We start from the raw sequence: 23,296 nt of genomic DNA, 5'->3' as shown, positions 1-23,296 counted from the left end.
TAACAGTAACCCACTACTGAGTACCCACTCCTAACAGTAACCCACTACTGAGTACCCACTACTGAGTACCCACTCCTAACAGTAACCACTACTGAGTACCCACTCCCAACAGTAACCACTACTGAGTACCCACTCCAACAGTAACCCACTTCTGTGTACTCACTCCCAACAGTAACCACTACTGAGTACCCACTACTGAGTACCCACTCCTAACTCCCAAACCACTGCCCTGAGACACCATGGTGGGCTAATTGGCCTCTTCCTGCTCAGCCAATAACAGCCTGCGTTACAGATGCAGTGTTAATTAATGCTCTATAAATGTGCCAACAGATAATTTGGTTGTGTTCCTGCTCGACTACATTGCAGACGTTGCATTGCGTCACGTCATTGACTCGGCAGCAGTCGGGCAGATTGCTATATCATATGACGCGGTTATCTGATATGTTTAAAACACCAATCAAGGAGAACCAGCATGAGTCTGCAATGTAGACCGGTTGCAAGTATTGCGTACATTCGTATACGTGTGTCTACAAAAGGGCATTATCAATACGGTGAATGAAATACGCCAACACGCACAGCTAATTTCTCTGACATAAACGTGACCTTGATAAGCTTTGGTCTTTCACATGAGCGCGCGCGGTCAATGACATCGACAGACACACTGTCACTGTCTGATCCATAGCAGTTGACCTATCGATCCCATAGGTCTACTGTACTGTGATGTCACCAGACTACTGGATTAATGATTGGTTCAGTTGCGTCAGTCTACGTACCTGCCTCAAAGCAACAAAGAACATTTAAATTTGAGTGGTTGACTTTCTCAGTTTGTTGAATGGTGCTGGTTTCACCTCTACTCTGGTTGAATGGTGCTGGTAGCACCTCTACTCTGGTTGAATGGTGCTGGTAGCACCTCTACTCTGGTTGAATGGTAGCACCTCTACTCTGGTTGAATGGTATCACCTCTACTCTGGTTGAATGGTGCTGGTAGCACCTCTACTCTGGTTGAATGGTATCACCTCTACTCTGGTTGAATGGTGCTGGTATCACCTCTACTCTGGTTGAATGGTGCTGGTATCACCTCTACTCTGGTTGAATGGTGCTGGTATCACCTCTACTCTGGTTGAATGGTGCTGGTATCACCTCTACTCTGGTTGAATGGTAGCACCTCTACTCTGGTTGAATGGTGCTGGTAGAACCTCTACTCTGGTTGAATGGTGCTGGTATCACCTCTACTCTGGTTGAATGGTATCACCTCTCCTCTGGTTGAATGGTGCTGGTATCACCTCTACTCTGGTTGAATGGTGCTGGTAGCACCTCTACTCTGGTTGAATGGTGCTGGTATCACCTCTACTCTGGTTGAATGGTGCTGGTAGCACCTCTACTCTGGTTGAATGGTATCACCTCTACTCTGGTTGAATGGTAGCACCTCTACTCTGGTTGAATGGTATCACCTCTACTCTGGTTGAATGGTGCTGGTAGCACCTCTACTCTGGTTCAATGGTGCTGGTATCACCTCTACTCTGGTTGAATGTTAGCACCTCTACTCTGGTTGAATGGTATCACCTCTACTCTGGTTGAATGGTATCACCTCTACTCTGGTTGAATGGTGCTGGTATCACCTCTACTCTGGTTGAATGGTGCTGGTATCACCTCTACTCTGGTTGAATGGTGCTGGTAGCACCTCTACTCTGGTTGAATGGTGCTGGTAGCACCTCTACTCTGGTTGAATGGTGCTGGTATCACCTCTACTCTGGTTGAATGGTGCTGGAAGCACCTCTACTCTGGTTGAATGGTGCTGGTAGCACCTCTACTCTGGTTGAATGGTATCACCTCTACTCTGGTTGAATGGTATCACCTCTACTCTGGTTGAATGGTATCACCTCTACTCTGGTTGAATTTTGCTGGTATCACCTCTACTCTGGTTGAATGGTATCACCTCTACTCTGGTTGAATGGTGCTGGTAGCACCTCTACTCTGGTTGAATGGTGCTGGTAGCACCTCTACTCTGGTTGAATGGTATCACCTCTACTCTGGTTGAATGGTGCTGGTAGCACCTCTACTCTGGTTGAATGGTGCTGGTAGCACCTCTACTCTGGTTGAATGGTAGCACCTCTACTCTGGTTGAATGGTAGCACCTCTACTCTGGTTGAATGGTAGCACCTCTACTCTGGTTGAATGGTGCTGGTATCACCTCTACTCTGGTTGAATGGTGCTGGTAGCACCTCTACTCTGGTTGAATGGTAGCACCTCTACTCTGGTTGAATGGTGCTGGTAGAACCTCTACTCTGGTTAAATGGTGCTGGTATCACCTCTACTCTGGTTGAATGGTAGCACCTCTACTCTGGTTGAATGGTGCTGGTATCACCTCTACTCTGGTTGAATGGTAGCACCTCTACTCTGGTTGAATGGTAGCACCTCTACTCTGGTTGAATGGTAGCACCTCTACTCTGGTTGAATGGTGCTGGTAGAACCTCTACTCTGGTTGAATGGTGCTGGTAGCACCTCTACTCTGGTTGAATGGTGCTGGTATCACCTCTCCTCTGGTTGAATGGTGCTGGTAGCACCTCTACTCTGGTTGAATGGTGCTGGTAGCACCTCTACTCTGGTTGAATGGTATCACCTCTACTCTGGTTGAATGGTGCTGGTATCACCTCTACTCTGGTTGAATGGTGCTGGTAGCACCTCTACTCTGGTTGAATGGTGCTGGTAGCACCTCTACTCTGGTTGAATGGTGCTGGTTTCACCTATACTCTGGTTGAATGGTGCTGGTTTCACCTCTACTCTGGTTGAATGGTGCTTGTAGCACCTCTACTCTGGTTGAATGGTGCTGGTAGCACCTCTACTCTGGTTGAATGGTGCTGGTATCACCTCTACTCTGGTTGAATGGTATCACCTCTACTCTGGTTGAATGGTGCTGGTAGAACCTCTACTCTGGTTGAATGGTGCTGGTATCACCTCTACTCTGGTTGAATGGTTTCACCTCTACTCTGGTTGAATGGTGCTGGTATCACCTCTACTCTGGTTGAATGGTGCTGGTATCACCTCTACTCTGGTTGAATGGTGCTGGTAGAACCTCTACTCTGGTTGAATGGTGCTGGTAGCACCTCTACTCTGGTTGAATGGTTTCACCTCTACTCTGGTTGAATGGTGCTGGTATCACCTCTACTCTGGTTGAATGGTGCTGGTATCACCTCTACTCTGGTTGAATGGTGCTGGTAGAACCTCTACTCTTGTTGAATGGTATCACCTCTACTCTGGTTGAATGGTATCACCTCTACTCTGGTTGAATGGTATCACCTCTACTCTGGTTGAATGGTGCTGGTATCACCTCTACTCTGGTTGAATGGTGCTGGTATCACCTCTACTCTGGTTGAATGGTATCACCTCTACTCTGGTTGAATGGTGCTGGTAGCACCTCTACTCTGGTTGAATGGTATCACCTCTACTCTGGTTGAATGGTATCACCTCTACTCTGGTTGAATGGTGCTGGTAGCACCTCTACTCTGGTTGAATGGTGCTGGTATCACCTCTACTCTGGTTGAATGGTGCTGGTAGAACCTCTACTCTTGTTGAATGGTATCACCTCTACTCTGGTTGAATGGTATCACCTCTACTCTGGTTGAATGGTGCTGGTATCACCTCTACTCTGGTTGAATGGTGCTGGTATCACCTCTACTCTGGTTGAATGGTATCACCTCTACTCTGGTTGAATGGTGCTGGTAGCACCTCTACTCTGGTTGAATGGTATCACCTCTACTCTGGTTGAATGGTAGCACCTCTACTCTGGTTGAATGGTATCACCTCTACTCTGGTTGAATGGTATCACCTCTACTCTGGTTGAATGGTGCTGGTAGCACCTCTACTCTGGTTGAATGGTGCTGGTATCACCTCTACTCTGGTTGAATGGTAGCACCTCTACTCTGGTTGAATGGTATCACCTCTACTCTGGTTGAATGGTATCACCTCTACTCTGGTTGAATGGTATCACCTCTACTCTGGTTGAATGGTGCTGGTATCACCTCTACTCTGGTTGAATGGTGCTGGTATCACCTCTACTCTGGTTGAATGGTGCTGGTATCACCTCTACTCTGGTTGAATGGTGCTGGTATCACCTCTACTCTGGTTAAATGGTGTTGGTAGCACCTCTACTCTGGTTGAATGGTAGCACCTCTACTCTGGTTGAATGGTATCACCTCTACTCTGGTTGAATGGTATCACCTCTACTCTGGTTGAATGGTATCACCTCTACTCTGGTTGAATGGTATCACCTCTACTCTGGTTGAATGGTGCTGGTAGCACCTCTACTCTGGTTGAATGGTGCTGGTATCACCTCTACTCTGGTTGAATGGTAGCACCTCTACTCTGGTTGAATGGTATCACCTCTACTCTGGTTGAATGGTGCTGGTATCACCTCTACTCTGGTTGAATGGTAGCACCTCTACTCTGGTTGAATGGCATCACCTCTACTCTGGTTGAATGGTGCTGGTATCACCTCTACTCTGGTTGAATGGTGCTGGTATCACCTCTACTCTGGTTGAATGGTGCTGGTAGCACCTCTACTCTGGTTGAATGGTGCTGGTAGCACCTCTACTCTGGTTGAATGGTAGCACCTCTACTCTGGTTGAATGGTATCACCTCTACTCTGGTTGAATGGTATCACCTCTACTCTGGTTGAATGGTATCACCTCTACTCTGGTTGAATGGTGCTGGTATCACCTCTACTCTGGTTGAATGGTGCTGGTATCACCTCTACTCTGGTTGAATGGTGCTGGTATCACCTCTACTCTGGTTGAATGGTGCTGGTATCACCTCTACTCTGGTTAAATGGTGCTGGTAGCACCTCTACTCTGGTTGAATGGTAGGACCTCTACTCTGGTTGAATGGTATCACCTCTACTCTGGTTGAATGGTATCACCTCTACTCTGGTTGAATGGTATCACCTCTACTCTGGTTGAATGGTGCTGGTAGCACCTCTACTCTGGTTGAATGGTGCTGGTATCACCTCTACTCTGGTTGAATGGTAGCACCTCTACTCTGGTTGAATGGTATCACCTCTACTCTGGTTGAATGGTGCTGGTATCACCTCTACTCTGGTTGAATGGTAGCACCTCTACTCTGGTTGAATGGCATCACCTCTACTCTGGTTGAATGGTGCTGGTATCACCTCTACTCTGGTTGAATGGTGCTGGTATCACCTCTACTCTGGTTGAATGGTGCTGGTAGCACCTCTACTCTGGTTGAATGGTGCTGGTAGCACCTCTACTCTGGTTGAATGGTATCACCTCTACTCTGGTTGAATGGTATCACCTCTACTCTGGTTGAATGGTGCTGGTAGCACCTCTACTCTGGTTGAATGGTGCTGGTAGCACCTCTACTCTGGTTGAATGGTGCTGGTAGCACCTCTACTCTGGTTGAATGGTATCACCTCTACTCTGGTTGAATGGTATCACCTCTACTCTGGTTGAATGGTATCACCTCTACTCTGGTTGAATTTTGCTGGTATCACCTCTACTCTGGTTGAATGGTATCACCTCTACTCTGGTTGAATGGTGCTGGTAGCACCTCTACTCTGGTTGAATGGTGCTGGTATCACCTCTACTCTGGTTGAATGGTAGCACCTCTACTCTGGTTGAATGGTGCTGGTATCACCTCTACTCTGGTTGAATGGTATCACCTCTACTCTGGTTGAATGGTATCACCTCTACTCTGGTTGAATGGTGCTGGTATCACCTCTACTCTGGTTGAATGGTGCTGGTATCACCTCTACTCTGGTTGAATGGTGCTGGTATCACCTCTACTCTGGTTGAATGGTGCTGGTATCACCTCTACTCTGGTTAAATGGTGCTGGTAGCACCTCTACTCTGGTTGAATGGTAGCACCTATACTCTGGTTGAATGGTATCACCTCTACTCTGGTTGAATGGTATCACCTCTACTCTGGTTGAATGGTATCACCTCTACTCTGGTTGAATGGTGCTGGTAGCACCTCTACTCTGGTTCAATGGTGCTGGTATCACCTCTACTCTGGTTGAATGGTAGCACCTCTACTCTGGTTGAATGGTATCACCTCTACTCTGGTTGAATGGTATCACCTCTACTCTGGTTGAATGGTGCTGGTATCACCTCTACTCTGGTTGAATGGTGCTGGTAGCACCTCTACTCTGGTTGAATGGTGCTGGTATCACCTCTACTCTGGTTGAATGGTGCTGGTAGCACCTCTACTCTGGTTGAATGGTGCTGGTATCACCTCTACTCTGGTTGAATGGTGCTGGAAGCACCTCTACTCTGGTTGAATGGTGCTGGTAGCACCTCTACTCTGGTTGAATGGTATCACCTCTACTCTGGTTGAATGGTATCACCTCTACTCTGGTTGAATGGTATCACCTCTACTCTGGTTGAATTTTGCTGGTATCACCTCTACTCTGGTTGAATGGTATCACCTCTACTCTGGTTGAATGGTGCTGGTATCACCTCTACTCTGGTTGAATGGTGCTGGTATCACCTCTACTCTGGTTGAATGGTGCTGGTAGAACCTCTACTCTGGTTGAATGGTGCTGGTAGCACCTCTACTCTGGTTGAATGGTTTCACCTCTACTCTGGTTGAATGGTGCTGGTATCACCTCTACTCTGGTTGAATGGTGCTGGTATCACCTCTACTCTGGTTGAATGGTGCTGGTAGAACCTCTACTCTTGTTGAATGGTATCACCTCTACTCTGGTTGAATGGTATCACCTCTACTCTGGTTGAATGGTATCACCTCTACTCTGGTTGAATGGTGCTGGTATCACCTCTACTCTGGTTGAATGGTGCTGGTATCACCTCTACTCTGGTTGAATGGTATCACCTCTACTCTGGTTGAATGGTGCTGGTAGCACCTCTACTCTGGTTGAATGGTATCACCTCTACTCTGGTTGAATGGTATCACCTCTACTCTGGTTGAATGGTGCTGGTAGCACCTCTACTCTGGTTGAATGGTGCTGGTATCACCTCTACTCTGGTTGAATGGTGCTGGTAGAACCTCTACTCTTGTTGAATGGTATCACCTCTACTCTGGTTGAATGGTATCACCTCTACTCTGGTTGAATGGTGCTGGTATCACCTCTACTCTGGTTGAATGGTGCTGGTATCACCTCTACTCTGGTTGAATGGTATCACCTCTACTCTGGTTGAATGGTGCTGGTAGCACCTCTACTCTGGTTGAATGGTATCACCTCTACTCTGGTTGAATGGTAGCACCTCTACTCTGGTTGAATGGTATCACCTCTACTCTGGTTGAATGGTATCACCTCTACTCTGGTTGAATGGTGCTGGTAGCACCTCTACTCTGGTTGAATGGTGCTGGTATCACCTCTACTCTGGTTGAATGGTAGCACCTCTACTCTGGTTGAATGGTATCACCTCTACTCTGGTTGAATGGTATCACCTCTACTCTGGTTGAATGGTATCACCTCTACTCTGGTTGAATGGTGCTGGTATCACCTCTACTCTGGTTGAATGGTGCTGGTATCACCTCTACTCTGGTTGAATGGTGCTGGTATCACCTCTACTCTGGTTGAATGGTGCTGGTATCACCTCTACTCTGGTTGAATGGTGCTGGTATCACCTCTACTCTGGTTAAATGGTGCTGGTAGCACCTCTACTCTGGTTGAATGGTAGCACCTCTACTCTGGTTGAATGGTATCACCTCTACTCTGGTTGAATGGTATCACCTCTACTCTGGTTGAATGGTATCACCTCTACTCTGGTTGAATGGTGCTGGTAGCACCTCTACTCTGGTTGAATGGTGCTGGTATCACCTCTACTCTGGTTGAATGGTAGCACCTCTACTCTGGTTGAATGGTATCACCTCTACTCTGGTTGAATGGTGCTGGTATCACCTCTACTCTGGTTGAATGGTAGCACCTCTACTCTGGTTGAATGGCATCACCTCTACTCTGGTTGAATGGTGCTGGTATCACCTCTACTCTGGTTGAATGGTGCTGGTATCACCTCTACTCTGGTTGAATGGTGCTGGTAGCACCTCTACTCTGGTTGAATGGTGCTGGTAGCACCTCTACTCTGGTTGAATGGTAGCACCTCTACTCTGGTTGAATGGTATCACCTCTACTCTGGTTGAATGGTATCACCTCTACTCTGGTTGAATGGTATCACCTCTACTCTGGTTGAATGGTGCTGGTATCACCTCTACTCTGGTTGAATGGTGCTGGTATCACCTCTACTCTGGTTGAATGGTGCTGGTATCACCTCTACTCTGGTTGAATGGTGCTGGTATCACCTCTACTCTGGTTAAATGGTGCTGGTAGCACCTCTACTCTGGTTGAATGGTAGGACCTCTACTCTGGTTGAATGGTATCACCTCTACTCTGGTTGAATGGTATCACCTCTACTCTGGTTGAATGGTATCACCTCTACTCTGGTTGAATGGTGCTGGTAGCACCTCTACTCTGGTTGAATGGTGCTGGTATCACCTCTACTCTGGTTGAATGGTAGCACCTCTACTCTGGTTGAATGGTATCACCTCTACTCTGGTTGAATGGTGCTGGTATCACCTCTACTCTGGTTGAATGGTAGCACCTCTACTCTGGTTGAATGGCATCACCTCTACTCTGGTTGAATGGTGCTGGTATCACCTCTACTCTGGTTGAATGGTGCTGGTATCACCTCTACTCTGGTTGAATGGTGCTGGTAGCACCTCTACTCTGGTTGAATGGTGCTGGTAGCACCTCTACTCTGGTTGAATGGTATCACCTCTACTCTGGTTGAATGGTATCACCTCTACTCTGGTTGAATGGTGCTGGTAGCACCTCTACTCTGGTTGAATGGTGCTGGTAGCACCTCTACTCTGGTTGAATGGTGCTGGTAGCACCTCTACTCTGGTTGAATGGTATCACCTCTACTCTGGTTGAATGGTATCACCTCTACTCTGGTTGAATGGTATCACCTCTACTCTGGTTGAATTTTGCTGGTATCACCTCTACTCTGGTTGAATGGTATCACCTCTACTCTGGTTGAATGGTGCTGGTAGCACCTCTACTCTGGTTGAATGGTGCTGGTATCACCTCTACTCTGGTTGAATGGTAGCACCTCTACTCTGGTTGAATGGTGCTGGTATCACCTCTACTCTGGTTGAATGGTATCACCTCTACTCTGGTTGAATGGTATCACCTCTACTCTGGTTGAATGGTGCTGGTATCACCTCTACTCTGGTTGAATGGTGCTGGTATCACCTCTACTCTGGTTGAATGGTGCTGGTATCACCTCTACTCTGGTTGAATGGTGCTGGTATCACCTCTACTCTGGTTAAATGGTGCTGGTAGCACCTCTACTCTGGTTGAATGGTAGCACCTATACTCTGGTTGAATGGTATCACCTCTACTCTGGTTGAATGGTATCACCTCTACTCTGGTTGAATGGTATCACCTCTACTCTGGTTGAATGGTGCTGGTAGCACCTCTACTCTGGTTCAATGGTGCTGGTATCACCTCTACTCTGGTTGAATGGTAGCACCTCTACTCTGGTTGAATGGTATCACCTCTACTCTGGTTGAATGGTATCACCTCTACTCTGGTTGAATGGTGCTGGTATCACCTCTACTCTGGTTGAATGGTGCTGGTAGCACCTCTACTCTGGTTGAATGGTGCTGGTATCACCTCTACTCTGGTTGAATGGTGCTGGTAGCACCTCTACTCTGGTTGAATGGTGCTGGTATCACCTCTACTCTGGTTGAATGGTGCTGGAAGCACCTCTACTCTGGTTGAATGGTGCTGGTAGCACCTCTACTCTGGTTGAATGGTATCACCTCTACTCTGGTTGAATGGTATCACCTCTACTCTGGTTGAATGGTATCACCTCTACTCTGGTTGAATTTTGCTGGTATCACCTCTACTCTGGTTGAATGGTATCACCTCTACTCTGGTTGAATGGTGCTGGTAGCACCTCTACTCTGGTTGAATGGTGCTGGTAGCACCTCTACTCTGGTTGAATGGTGCTGGTAGCACCTCTACTCTGGTTGAATGGTGCTGGTATCACCTCTACTCTGGTTGAATGGTGCTGGTAGCACCTCTACTCTGGTTGAATGGTGCTGGTAGCACCTCTACTCTGGTTGAATGGTATCACCTCTACTCTGGTTGAATGGTGCTGGTATCACCTCTACTCTGGTTGAATGGTGCTGGTAGCACCTCTACTCTGGTTGAATGGTAGCACCTCTACTCTGGTTGAATGGTGCTGGTATCACCTCTACTCTGGTTGAATGGTGCTGGTAGCACCTCTACTCTGGTTGAATGGTAGCACCTCTACTCTGGTTGAATGGTGCTGGTAGCACCTCTACTCTGGTTGAATGGTGCTGGTATCACCTCTACTCTGGTTGAATGGTAGCACCTCTACTCTGGTTGAATGGTGCTGGTAGCACCTCTACTCTGGTTGAATGGTGCTGGTAGCACCTCTACTCTGGTTGAATGGTGCTGGTAGCACCTCTACTCTGGTTGAATGGTGCTGGTAGAACCTCTACTCTGGTTGAATGGTGCTGGTAGCACCTCTACTCTGGTTGAATGGTTTCACTTCTACTCTGGTTGAATGGTGCTGGTATCACCTCTACTCTGGTTGAATGGTGCTGGTATTACCTCTACTCTGGTTGAATGGTGCTGGTAGAACCTCTACTCTTGTTGAATGGTATCACCTCTACTCTGGTTGAATGGTATCACCTCTACTCTGGTTGAATGGTGCTGGTATCACCTCTACTCTGGTTGAATTGTGCTGGTATCACCTCTACTCTGGTTGAATGGTATCACCTCTACTCTGGTTGAATGGTGCTGGTAGCACCTCTACTCTGGTTGAATGGTATCACCTCTACTCTGGTTGAATGGTATCACCTCTACTCTGGTTGAATGGTGCTGGTAGCACCTCTACTCTGGTTGAATGGTGCTGGTAGCACCTCTACTCTGGTTGAATGGTGCTGGTATCACCTCTACTCTGGATGAATGGTGCTGGTAGAACCTCTACTCTGGTTGAATGGTGCTGGTAGAACCTCTACTCTTGTTGAATGGTATCACCTCTACTCTGGTTGAATGGTATCACCTCTACTCTGGTTGAATGGTGCTGGTATCACCTCTACTCTGGTTGAATGGTGCTGGTATCACCTCTACTCTGGTTGAATGGTATCACCTCTACTCTGGTTGAATGGTGCTGGTAGCACCTCTACTCTGGTTGAATGGTATCACCTCTACTCTGGTTGAATGGTAGCACCTCTACTCTGGTTGAATGGTATCACCTCTACTCTGGTTGAATGGTATCACCTCTACTCTGGTTGAATGGTGCTGGTAGCACCTCTACTCTGGTTGAATGGTGCTGGTATCACCTCTACTCTGGTTGAATGGTAGCACCTCTACTCTGGTTGAATGGTATCACCTCTACTCTGGTTGAATGGTATCACCTCTACTCTGGTTGAATGGTATCACCTCTACTCTGGTTGAATGGTGCTGGTATCACCTCTACTCTGGTTGAATGGTGCTGGTATCACCTCTACTCTGGTTGAATGGTGCTGGTATCACCTCTACTCTGGTTGAATGGTGCTGGTATCACCTCTACTCTGGTTAAATGGTGCTGGTAGCACCTCTACTCTGGTTGAATGGTAGAACCTCTACTCTGGTTGAATGGTATCACCTCTACTCTGGTTGAATGGTATCACCTCTACTCTGGTTGAATGGTGCTGGTATCACCTCTACTCTGGTTGAATGGTAGCACCTCTACTCTGGTTGAATGGCATCACCTCTACTCTGGTTGAATGGTGCTGGTATCACCTCTACTCTGGTTGAATGGTGCTGGTATCACCTCTACTCTGGTTGAATGGTGCTGGTAGCACCTCTACTCTGGTTGAATGGTGCTGGTATCACCTCTACTCTGGTTGAATGGTGCTGGTAGCACCTCTACTCTGGTTGAATGGTGCTGGTAGCACCTCTACTCTGGTTGAATGGTGCTGGTAGCACCTCTACTCTGGTTGAATGGTGCTGGTAGCACCTCTACTCTGGTTGAATGGTGCTGGTAGCACCTCTACTCTGGTTGAATGGTATCACCTCTACTCTGGTTGAATGGTATCACCTCTACTCTGGTTGAATGGTATCACCTCTACTCTGGTTGAATTTTGCTGGTATCACCTCTACTCTGGTTGAATGGTATCACCTCTACTCTGGTTGAATGGTGCTGGTAGCACCTCTACTCTGGTTGAATGGTGCTGGTATCACCTCTACTCTGGTTGAATGGTATCACCTCTACTCTGGTTGAATGGTAGCACCTCTACTCTGGTTGAATGGTGCTGGTAGCACCTCTACTCTGGTTGAATTTTGCTGGTAGCACCTCTACTCTGGTTGAATGGTGCTGGTAGCACCTCTACTCTGGTTGAATGGTGCTGGTATTACATTTACATTTACATTTACATTTAAGTCATTTAGCACACGCTCTTATCCAGAGCGTCTTACAAGTACATACATTCATACTTTTTTTGTACTGGCCCCCCGTGGGAATCGAACCCACAATCCTGGCGTTGCAAGCGCCATGCTCTACCAACTGAGCTACACGGGACCCCGTGTCACCTCTACTCTGGTTGAATGGTGCTGGTATCACCTCTACTCTGGTTGAATGGTGCTGGTATCACCTCTACTCTGGTTGAATGGTGCTGGTAGAACCTCTACTCTGGTTGAATGGTGCTGGTATCACCTCTACTCTGGTTGAATGGTATCACCTCTACTCTGGTTGAATGGTATCACCTCTACTCTGGTTGAATGGTGCTGGTATCACCTCTACTCTGGTTGAATGGTGCTGGTATCACCTCTACTCTGGTTGAATGGTATCACCTCTACTCTGGTTGAATGGTGCTGGTAGCACCTCTACTCTGGTTGAATGGTATCACCTCTACTCTGGTTGAATGGTAGCACCTCTACTCTGGTTGAATGGTATCACCTCTACTCTGGTTGAATGGTATCACCTCTACTCTGGTTGAATGGTATCACCTCTACTCTGGTTGAATGGTGCTGGTATCACCTCTACTCTGGTTGAATGGTGCTGGTATCACCTCTACTCTGGTTGAATGGTGCTGGTATCACCTCTACTCTGGTTGAATGGTGCTGGTATCACCTCTACTCTGGTTAAATGGTGCTGGTAGCACCTCTACTCTGGTTGAATGGTAGCACCTCTACTCTGGTTGAATGGTATCACCTCTACTCTGGTTGAATGGTATCACCTCTACTCTGGTTGAATGGTATCACCTCTACTCTGGTTGAATGGTGCTGGTAGCACCTCTACTCTGGTTGAATGGTGCTGGTATCACCTCTACTCTGGTTGAATGGTAGCACCTCTACTCTGGTTGAATGGTATCACCTCTACTCTGGTTGAATGGTGCTGGTAGCACCTCTACTCTGGTTGAATTTTGCTGGTAGCACCTCTACTCTGGTTGAATGGTGCTGGTAGCACCTCTACTCTGGTTGAATGGTGCTGGTATTACATTTACATTTACATTTACATTTAAGTCATTTAGCAGACGCTCTTATCCAGAGCGACTTACAAGTACATACATTCATACTTTTTTTGTACTGGCCCCCCGTGGGAATCGAACCCACAATCCTGGCGTTGCAAGCGCCATGCTCTACCAACTGAGCTACACGGGACCCCGTGTCACCTCTACTCTGGTTGAATGGTGCTGGTATCACCTCTACTCTGGTTGAATGGTGCTGGTATCACCTCTACTCTGGTTGAATGGTGCTGGTAGAACCTCTACTGGTTGAATGGTGCTGGTATCACCTCTACTCTGGTTGAATGGTATCACCTCTACTCTGGTTGAATGGTATCACCTCTACTCTGGTTGAATGGTGCTGGTATCACCTCTACTCTGGTTGAATGGTGCTGGTATCACCTCTACTCTGGTTGAATGGTATCACCTCTACTCTGGTTGAATGGTGCTGGTAGCACCTCTACTCTGGTTGAATGGTATCACCTCTACTCTGGTTGAATGGTAGCACCTCTACTCTGGTTGAATGGTATCACCTCTACTCTGGTTGAATGGTATCACCTCTACTCTGGTTGAATGGTATCACCTCTACTCTGGTTGAATGGTGCTGGTATCACCTCTACTCTGGTTGAATGGTGCTGGTATCACCTCTACTCTGGTTGAATGGTGCTGGTATCACCTCTACTCTGGTTGAATGGTGCTGGTATCACCTCTACTCTGGTTAAATGGTGCTGGTAGCACCTCTACTCTGGTTGAATGGTAGCACCTCTACTCTGGTTGAATGGTATCACCTCTACTCTGGTTGAATGGTATCACCTCTACTCTGGTTGAATGGTATCACCTCTACTCTGGTTGAATGGTGCTGGTAGCACCTCTACTCTGGTTGAATGGTGCTGGTATCACCTCTACTCTGGTTGAATGGTAGCACCTCTACTCTGGTTGAATGGTATCACCTCTACTCTGGTTGAATGGTATCACCTCTACTCTGGTTGAATGGTGCTGGTATCACCTCTACTCTGGTTGAATGGTGCTGGTAGCACCTCTACTCTGGTTGAATGGTGCTGATATCACCTCTACTCTGGCTGAATGGTGCTGGTAGCACCTCTACTCTGGTTGAATGGTGCTGGTAGCACCTCTACTCTGGTTGAATGGTAGCACCTCTACTCTGGTTGAATGGTATCACCTCTACTCTGGTTGAATGGTATCACCTCTACTCTGGTTGAATTTTGCTGGTATCACCTCTACTCTGGTTGAATGGTATCACCTCTACTCTGGTTGAATGGTGCTGGTATCACCTCTACTCTGGTTGAATGGTATCACCTCTACTCTGGTTGAATGGTGCTGGTATCACCTCTACTCTGGTTGAATGGTGCTGGTAGCACCTCTACTCTGGTTGAATGGTGCTGGTATCACCTCTACTCTGGTTGAATGGTGCTGGTAGCACCTCTACTCTGGTTGAATGGTGCTGGTATCACCTCTACTCTGGTTGAATGGTAGCACCTCTACTCTGGTTGAATGGTGCTGGTAGCACCTCTACTCTGGTTGAATGGTGCTGGTAGCACCTCTACTCTGGTTGAATGGTATCACCTCTACTCTGGTTGAATGGTGCTGGTATCACCTCTACTCTGGTTGAATGGTGCTGGTATCACCTCTACTCTGGTTGAATGGTGCTGGTAGCACCTCTACTCTGGTTGAATGGTAGCACTTCTACTCTGGTTGAATGGTGCTGGTATCACCTCTACTCTGGTTGAATGGTGCTGGTAGCACCTCTACTCTGGTTGAATGGTAGCACCTCTACTCTGGTTGAATGGTGCTGGTAGCACCTCTACTCTGGTTGAATGGTGCTGGTATCACCTCTACTCTGGTTGAATGGTATCACCTCTACTCTGGTTGAATGGTGCTGGTAGCACCTCTACTCTGGTTGAATGGTGCTGGTAGCACCTCTACTCTGGTTGAATGGTGCTGGTTTCACCTATACTCTGGTTGAATGGTGCTGGTTTCACCTCTACTCTGGTTGAATGGTGCTGGTAGCACCTCTACTCTGGTTGAATGGTGCTGGTAGCACCTCTACTCTGGTTGAATGGTGCTGATAGCACCTCTACTCTGGTTGAATGGTTTCACCTCTACTCTGGTTGAATGGTGCTGGTATCACCTCTACTCTGGTTGAATGGTGCTGGTATCACCTCTACTCTGGTTGAATTTGCTGGTAGAACCTCTACTCTTGTTGAATGGTATCACCTCTACTCTGGTTGAATGGTGCTGGTAGCACCTCTACTCTGGTTGAATGGTGCTGGTATCACCTCTACTCTGGTTGAATGGTGCTGGTATCACCTCTACTCTGGTTGAATGGTGCTGGTATCACCTCTACTCTGGTTAAATGGTGCTGGTAGCACCTCTACTCTGGTTGAATGGTAGAACCTCTACTCTGGTTGAATGGTATCACCTCTACTCTGGTTGAATGGTATCACCTCTACTCTGGTTGAATGGTGCTGGTATCACCTCTACTCTGGTTGAATGGTAGCACCTCTACTCTGGTTGAATGGCATCACCTCTACTCTGGTTGAATGGTGCTGGTATCACCTCTACTCTGGTTGAATGGTGCTGGTATCACCTCTACTCTGGTTGAATGGTGCTGGTATCACCTCTACTCTGGTTGAATGGTGCTGGTAGCACCTCTACTCTGGTTGAATGGTGCTGGTAGCACCTCTACTCTGGTTGAATGGTGCTGGTAGCACCTCTACTCTGGTTGAATGGTGCTGGTAGCACCTCTACTCTGGTTGAATGGTGCTGGTAGCACCTCTACTCTGGTTGAATGGTATCACCTCTACTCTGGTTGAATGGTATCACCTCTACTCTGGTTGAATGGTATCACCTCTACTCTGGTTGAATTTTGCTGGTATCACCTCTACTCTGGTTGAATGGTATCACCTCTACTCTGGTTGAATGGTGCTGGTAGCACCTCTACTCTGGTTGAATGGTGCTGGTATCACCTCTACTCTGGTTGAATGGTATCACCTCTAAACTGGTTGAATGGTAGCACCTCTACTCTGGTTGAATGGTGCTGGTAGCACCTCTACTCTGGTTGAATTTTGCTGGTAGCACCTCTACTCTGGTTGAATGGTGCTGGTAGCACCTCTACTCTGGTTGAATGGTGCTGGTATCACCTCTACTCTGGTTGAATGGTGCTGGTATCACCTCTACTCTGGTTGAATGGTGCTGGTATCACCTCTACTCTGGTTGAATGGTGCTGGTAGAACCTCTACTCTGGTTGAATGGTGCTGGTATCACCTCTACTCTGGTTGAATGGTATCACCTCTACTCTGGTTGAATGGTATCACCTCTACTCTGGTTGAATGGTGCTGGTATCACCTCTACTCTGGTTGAATGGTGCTGGTATCACCTCTACTCTGGTTGAATGGTATCACCTCTACTCTGGTTGAATGGTGCTGGTAGCACCTCTACTCTGGTTGAATGGTATCACCTCTACTCTGGTTGAATGGTAGCACCTCTACTCTGGTTGAATGGTATCACCTCTACTCTGGTTGAATGGTATCACCTCTACTCTGGTTGAATGGTATCACCTCTACTCTGGTTGAATGGTGCTGGTATCACCTCTACTCTGGTTGAATGGTGCTGGTATCACCTCTACTCTGGTTGAATGGTATCACCTCTACTCTGGTTGAATTTTGCTGGTATCACCTCTACTCTGGTTGAATGGTATCACCTCTACTCTGGTTGAATGGTGCTGGTAGCACCTCTACTCTGGTTGAATGGTGCTGGTATCACCTCTACTCTGGTTGAATGGTATCACCTCTAAACTGGTTGAATGGTAGCACCTCTACTCTGGTTGAATGGTGCTGGTAGCACCTCTACTCTGGTTGAATTTTGCTGGTAGCACCTCTACTCTGGTTGAATGGTGCTGGTAGCACCTCTACTCTGGTTGAATGGTGCTGGTATCACCTCTACTCTGGTTGAATGGTGCTGGTATCACCTCTACTCTGGTTGAATGGTGCTGGTATCACCTCTACTCTGGTTGAATGGTGCTGGTAGAACCTCTACTCTGGTTGAATGGTGCTGGTATCACCTCTACTCTGGTTGAATGGTATCACCTCTACTCTGGTTGAATGGTATCACCTCTACTCTGGTTGAATGGTGCTGGTATCACCTCTACTCTGGTTGAATGGTGCTGGTATCACCTCTACTCTGGTTGAATGGTATCACCTCTACTCTGGTTGAATGGTGCTGGTAGCACCTCTACTCTGGTTGAATGGTATCACCTCTACTCTGGTTGAATGGTAGCACCTCTACTCTGGTTGAATGGTATCACCTCTACTCTGGTTGAATGGTATCACCTCTACTCTGGTTGAATGGTATCACTTCTACTCTGGTTGAATGGTGCTGGTATCACCTCTACTCTGGTTGAATGGTGCTGGTATCACCTCTACTCTGGTTGAATGGTGCTGGTATCACCTCTACTCTGGTTGAATGGTGCTGGTATCACCTCTACTCTGGTTAAATGGTGCTGGTAGCACCTCTACTCTGGTTGAATGGTAGCACCTCTACTCTGGTTGAATGGTATCACCTCTACTCTGGTTGAATGGTATCACCTCTACTCTGGTTGAATGGTATCACCTCTACTCTGGTTGAATGGTGCTGGTAGCACCTCTACTCTGGTTGAATGGTGCTGGTATCACCTCTACTCTGGTTGAATGGTAGCACCTCTACTCTGGTTGAATGGTATCACCTCTACTCTGGTTGAATGGTATCACCTCTACTCTGGTTGAATGGTGCTGGTATCACCTCTACTCTGGTTGAATGGTGCTGGTAGCACCTCTACTCTGGTTGAATGGTGCTGGTATCACCTCTACTCTGGTTGAATGGTGCTGGTAGCACCTCTACTCTGGTTGAATGGTGCTGGTAGCACCTCTACTCTGGTTGAATGGTAGCACCTCTACTCTGGTTGAATGGTATCACCTCTACTCTGGTTGAATGGTATCACCTCTACTCTGGTTGAATTTTGCAGTTATCACCTCTACTCTGGTTGAATGGTATCACCTCTACTCTGGTTGAATGGTGCTGGTATCACCTCTACTCTGGTTGAATGGTATCACCTCTACTCTGGTTGAATGGTGCTGGTATCACCTCTACTCTGGTTGAATGGTGCTGGTAGCACCTCTACTCTGGTTGAATGGTGCTGGTATCACCTCTACTCTGGTTGAATGGTGCTGGTAGCACCTCTACTCTGGTTGAATGGTGCTGGTATCACCTCTACTCTGGTTGAATGGTAGCACCTCTACTCTGGTTGAATGGTGCTGGTAGCACCTCTACTCTGGTTGAATGGTGCTGGTAGCACCTCTACTCTGGTTGAATGGTATCACCTCTACTCTGGTTGAATGGTGCTGGTATCACCTCTACTCTGGTTGAATGGTGCTGGTATCACCTCTACTCTGGTTGAATGGTGCTGGTAGCACCTCTACTCTGGTTGAATGGTAGCACCTCTACTCTGGTTGAATGGTGCTGGTATCACCTCTACTCTGGTTGAATGGTGCTGGTAGCACCTCTACTCTGGTTGAATGGTAGCACCTCTACTCTGGTTGAATGGTGCTGGTAGCACCTCTACTCTGGTTGAATGGTGCTGGTATCACCTCTACTCTGGTTGAATGGTATCACCTCTACTCTGGTTGAATGGTGCTGGTAGCACCTCTACTCTGGTTGAATGGTGCTGGTAGCACCTCTACTCTGGTTGAATGGTGCTGGTTTCACCTATACTCTGGTTGAATGGTGCTGGTTTCACCTCTACTCTGGTTGAATGGTGCTGGTAGCACCTCTACTCTGGTTGAATGGTGCTGGTAGCACCTCTACTCTGGTTGAATGGTGCTGATAGCACCTCTACTCTGGTTGAATGGTTTCACCTCTACTCTGGTTGAATGGTGCTGGTATCACCTCTACTCTGGTTGAATGGTGCTGGTATCACCTCTACTCTGGTTGAATTTGCTGGTAGAACCTCTACTCTTGTTGAATGGTATCACCTCTACTCTGGTTGAATGGTGCTGGTAGCACCTCTACTCTGGTTGAATGGTGCTGGTATCACCTCTACTCTGGTTGAATGGTGCTGGTATCACCTCTACTCTGGTTGAATGGTATCACCTCTACTCTGGTTGAATGGTGCTGGTAGCACCTCTACTCTGGTTGAATGGTGCTGGTAGAACCTCTACTCTGGTTGAATGGTGCTGGTAGAACCTCTACTCTTGTTGAATGGTATCACCTCTACTCTGGTTGAATGGTATCACCTCTACTCTGGTTGAATGGTGCTGGTAGAACCTCTATTCTGGTTGAATGGTGCTGGTAGAACCTCTACTCTTGTTGAATGGTATCACCTCTACTCTGGTTGAATGGTATCACCTCTACTCTGGTTGAATGGTGCTGGTATCACCTCTACTCTGGTTGAATGGTGCTGGTAGCACCTCTACTCTGGTTGAATGGTATCACCTCTACTCTGGTTGAATGGTAGCACCTCTACTCTGGTTGAATGGTGCTGGTATCACCTCTACTCTGGTTGAATGGTGCTGGTAGCACCTCTACTCTGGTTAAATGGTGCTGGTAGCACCTCTACTCTGGTTGAATGGTAGCACCTCTACTCTGGTTGAATGGTATCACCTCTACTCTGGTTGAATGGTATCACCTCTACTCTGGTTGAATGGTATCACCTCTACTCTGGTTGAATGGTGCTGGTAGCACCTCTACTCTGGTTGAATGGTGCTGGTATCACCTCTACTCTGGTTGAATGGTAGCACCTCTACTCTGGTTGAATGGTATCACCTCTACTCTGGTTGAATGGTATCACCTCTACTCTGGTTGAATGGTGCTGGTATCACCTCTACTCTGGTTGAATGGTGCTGGTAGCACCTCTACTCTGGTTGAATGGTGCTGGTATCACCTCTACTCTGGTTGAATGGTGCTGGTAGCACCTCTACTCTGGTTGAATGGTGCTGGTAGCACCTCTACTCTGGTTGAATGGTAGCACCTCTACTCTGGTTGAATGGTATCACCTCTACTCTGGTTGAATGGTATCACCTCTACTCTGGTTGAATTTTGCAGTTATCACCTCTACTCTGGTTGAATGGTATCACCTCTACTCTGGTTGAATGGTGCTGGTATCACCTCTACTCTGGTTGAATGGTATCACCTCTACTCTGGTTGAATGGTGCTGGTATCACCTCTACTCTGGTTGAATGGTGCTGGTAGCACCTCTACTCTGGTTGAATGGTGCTGGTATCACCTCTACTCTGGTTGAATGGTGCTGGTAGCACCTCTACTCTGGTTGAATGGTGCTGGTATCACCTCTACTCTGGTTGAATGGTAGCACCTCTACTCTGGTTGAATGGTGCTGGTAGCACCTCTACTCTGGTTGAATGGTGCTGGTAGCACCTCTACTCTGGTTGAATGGTATCACCTCTACTCTGGTTGAATGGTGCTGGTATCACCTCTACTCTGGTTGAATGGTGCTGGTATCACCTCTACTCTGGTTGAATGGTGCTGGTAGCACCTCTACTCTGGTTGAATGGTAGCACCTCTACTCTGGTTGAATGGTGCTGGTATCACCTCTACTCTGGTTGAATGGTGCTGGTAGCACCTCTACTCTGGTTGAATGGTAGCACCTCTACTCTGGTTGAATGGTGCTGGTAGCACCTCTACTCTGGTTGAATGGTGCTGGTATCACCTCTACTCTGGTTGAATGGTATCACCTCTACTCTGGTTGAATGGTGCTGGTAGCACCTCTACTCTGGTTGAATGGTGCTGGTAGCACCTCTACTCTGGTTGAATGGTGCTGGTTTCACCTATACTCTGGTTGAATGGTGCTGGTTTCACCTCTACTCTGGTTGAATGGTGCTGGTAGCACCTCTACTCTGGTTGAATGGTGCTGGTAGCACCTCTACTCTGGTTGAATGGTGCTGATAGCACCTCTACTCTGGTTGAATGGTTTCACCTCTACTCTGGTTGAATGGTGCTGGTATCACCTCTACTCTGGTTGAATGGTGCTGGTATCACCTCTACTCTGGTTGAATTTGCTGGTAGAACCTCTACTCTTGTTGAATGGTATCACCTCTACTCTGGTTGAATGGTGCTGGTAGCACCTCTACTCTGGTTGAATGGTGCTGGTATCACCTCTACTCTGGTTGAATGGTGCTGGTATCACCTCTACTCTGGTTGAATGGTATCACCTCTACTCTGGTTGAATGGTGCTGGTAGCACCTCTACTCTGGTTGAATGGTGCTGGTAGAACCTCTACTCTGGTTGAATGGTGCTGGTAGAACCTCTACTCTTGTTGAATGGTATCACCTCTACTCTGGTTGAATGGTATCACCTCTACTCTGGTTGAATGGTGCTGGTAGAACCTCTATTCTGGTTGAATGGTGCTGGTAGAACCTCTACTCTTGTTGAATGGTATCACCTCTACTCTGGTTGAATGGTATCACCTCTACTCTGGTTGAATGGTGCTGGTATCACCTCTACTCTGGTTGAATGGTGCTGGTAGCACCTCTACTCTGGTTGAATGGTATCACCTCTACTCTGGTTGAATGGTAGCACCTCTACTCTGGTTGAATGGTGCTGGTATCACCTCTACTCTGGTTGAATGGTGCTGGTAGCACCTCTACTCTGGTTAAATGGTGCTGGTAGCACCTCTACTCTGGTTGAATGGTAGCACCTCTACTCTGGTTGAATGGTATCACCTCTACTCTGGTTGAATGGTATCACCTCTACTCTGGTTGAATGGTATCACCTCTACTCTGGTTGAATGGTGCTGGTAGCACCTCTACTCTGGTTGAATGGTGCTGGTATCACCTCTACTCTGGTTGAATGGTAGCACCTCTACTCTGGTTGAATGGTATCACCTCTACTCTGGTTGAATGGTATCACCTCTACTCTGGTTGAATGGTATCACCTCTACTCTGGTTGAATGGTGCTGGTATCACCTCTACTCTGGTTGAATGGTGCTGGTATCACCTCTACTCTGGTTGAATGGTGCTGGTATCACCTCTACTCTGGTTGAATGGTGCTGGTATCACCTCTACTCTGGTTAAATGGTGCTGGTAGCACCTCTACTCTGGTTGAATGGTAGCACCTCTACTCTGGTTGAATGGTATCACCTCTACTCTGGTTGAATGGTATCACCTCTACTCTGGTTGAATGGTATCACCTCTACTCTGGTTGAATGGTGCTGGTAGCACCTCTACTCTGGTTGAATGGTGCTGGTATCACCTCTACTCTGGTTGAATGGTATCACCTCTACTCTGGTTGAATGGTAGCACCTCTACTCTGGTTGAATGGTGCTGGTATCACCTCTACTCTGGTTGAATGGTAGCACCTCTACTCTGGTTGAATGGTATCACCTCTACTCTGGTTGAATGGTGCTGGTATCACCTCTACTCTGGTTGAATGGTATCACCTCTACTCTGGTTGAATGGTGCTGGTAGCACCTCTACTCTGGTTGAATGGTATCACCTCTACTCTGGTTGAATGGTAGCACCTCTACTCTGGTTGAATGGTAGCACCTCTACTCTGGTTGAATGGTGCTGGTATCACCTCTACTCTGGTTGAATGGTGCTGGTAGCACCTCTACTCTGGTTGAATGGTATCACCTCTACTCTGGTTGAATGGTATCACCTCTACTCTGGTTGAATGGTATCACCTCTACTCTGGTTGAATGGTATCACCTCTACTCTGGTTGAATGGTATCACCTCTACTCTGGTTGAATTTTGCTGGTATCACCTCTACTCTGGTTGAATGGTATCACCTCTA

Source organism: Salvelinus fontinalis, chromosome 32 (assembly GCF_029448725.1).
Source record: "Salvelinus fontinalis isolate EN_2023a chromosome 32, ASM2944872v1, whole genome shotgun sequence".
Classification (NCBI taxonomy): Eukaryota; Metazoa; Chordata; class Actinopteri; order Salmoniformes; family Salmonidae; genus Salvelinus; species Salvelinus fontinalis.
The sequence above is the reverse complement of the archived record's forward strand: the minus strand, read 5'-3'. Positions refer to the sequence as shown.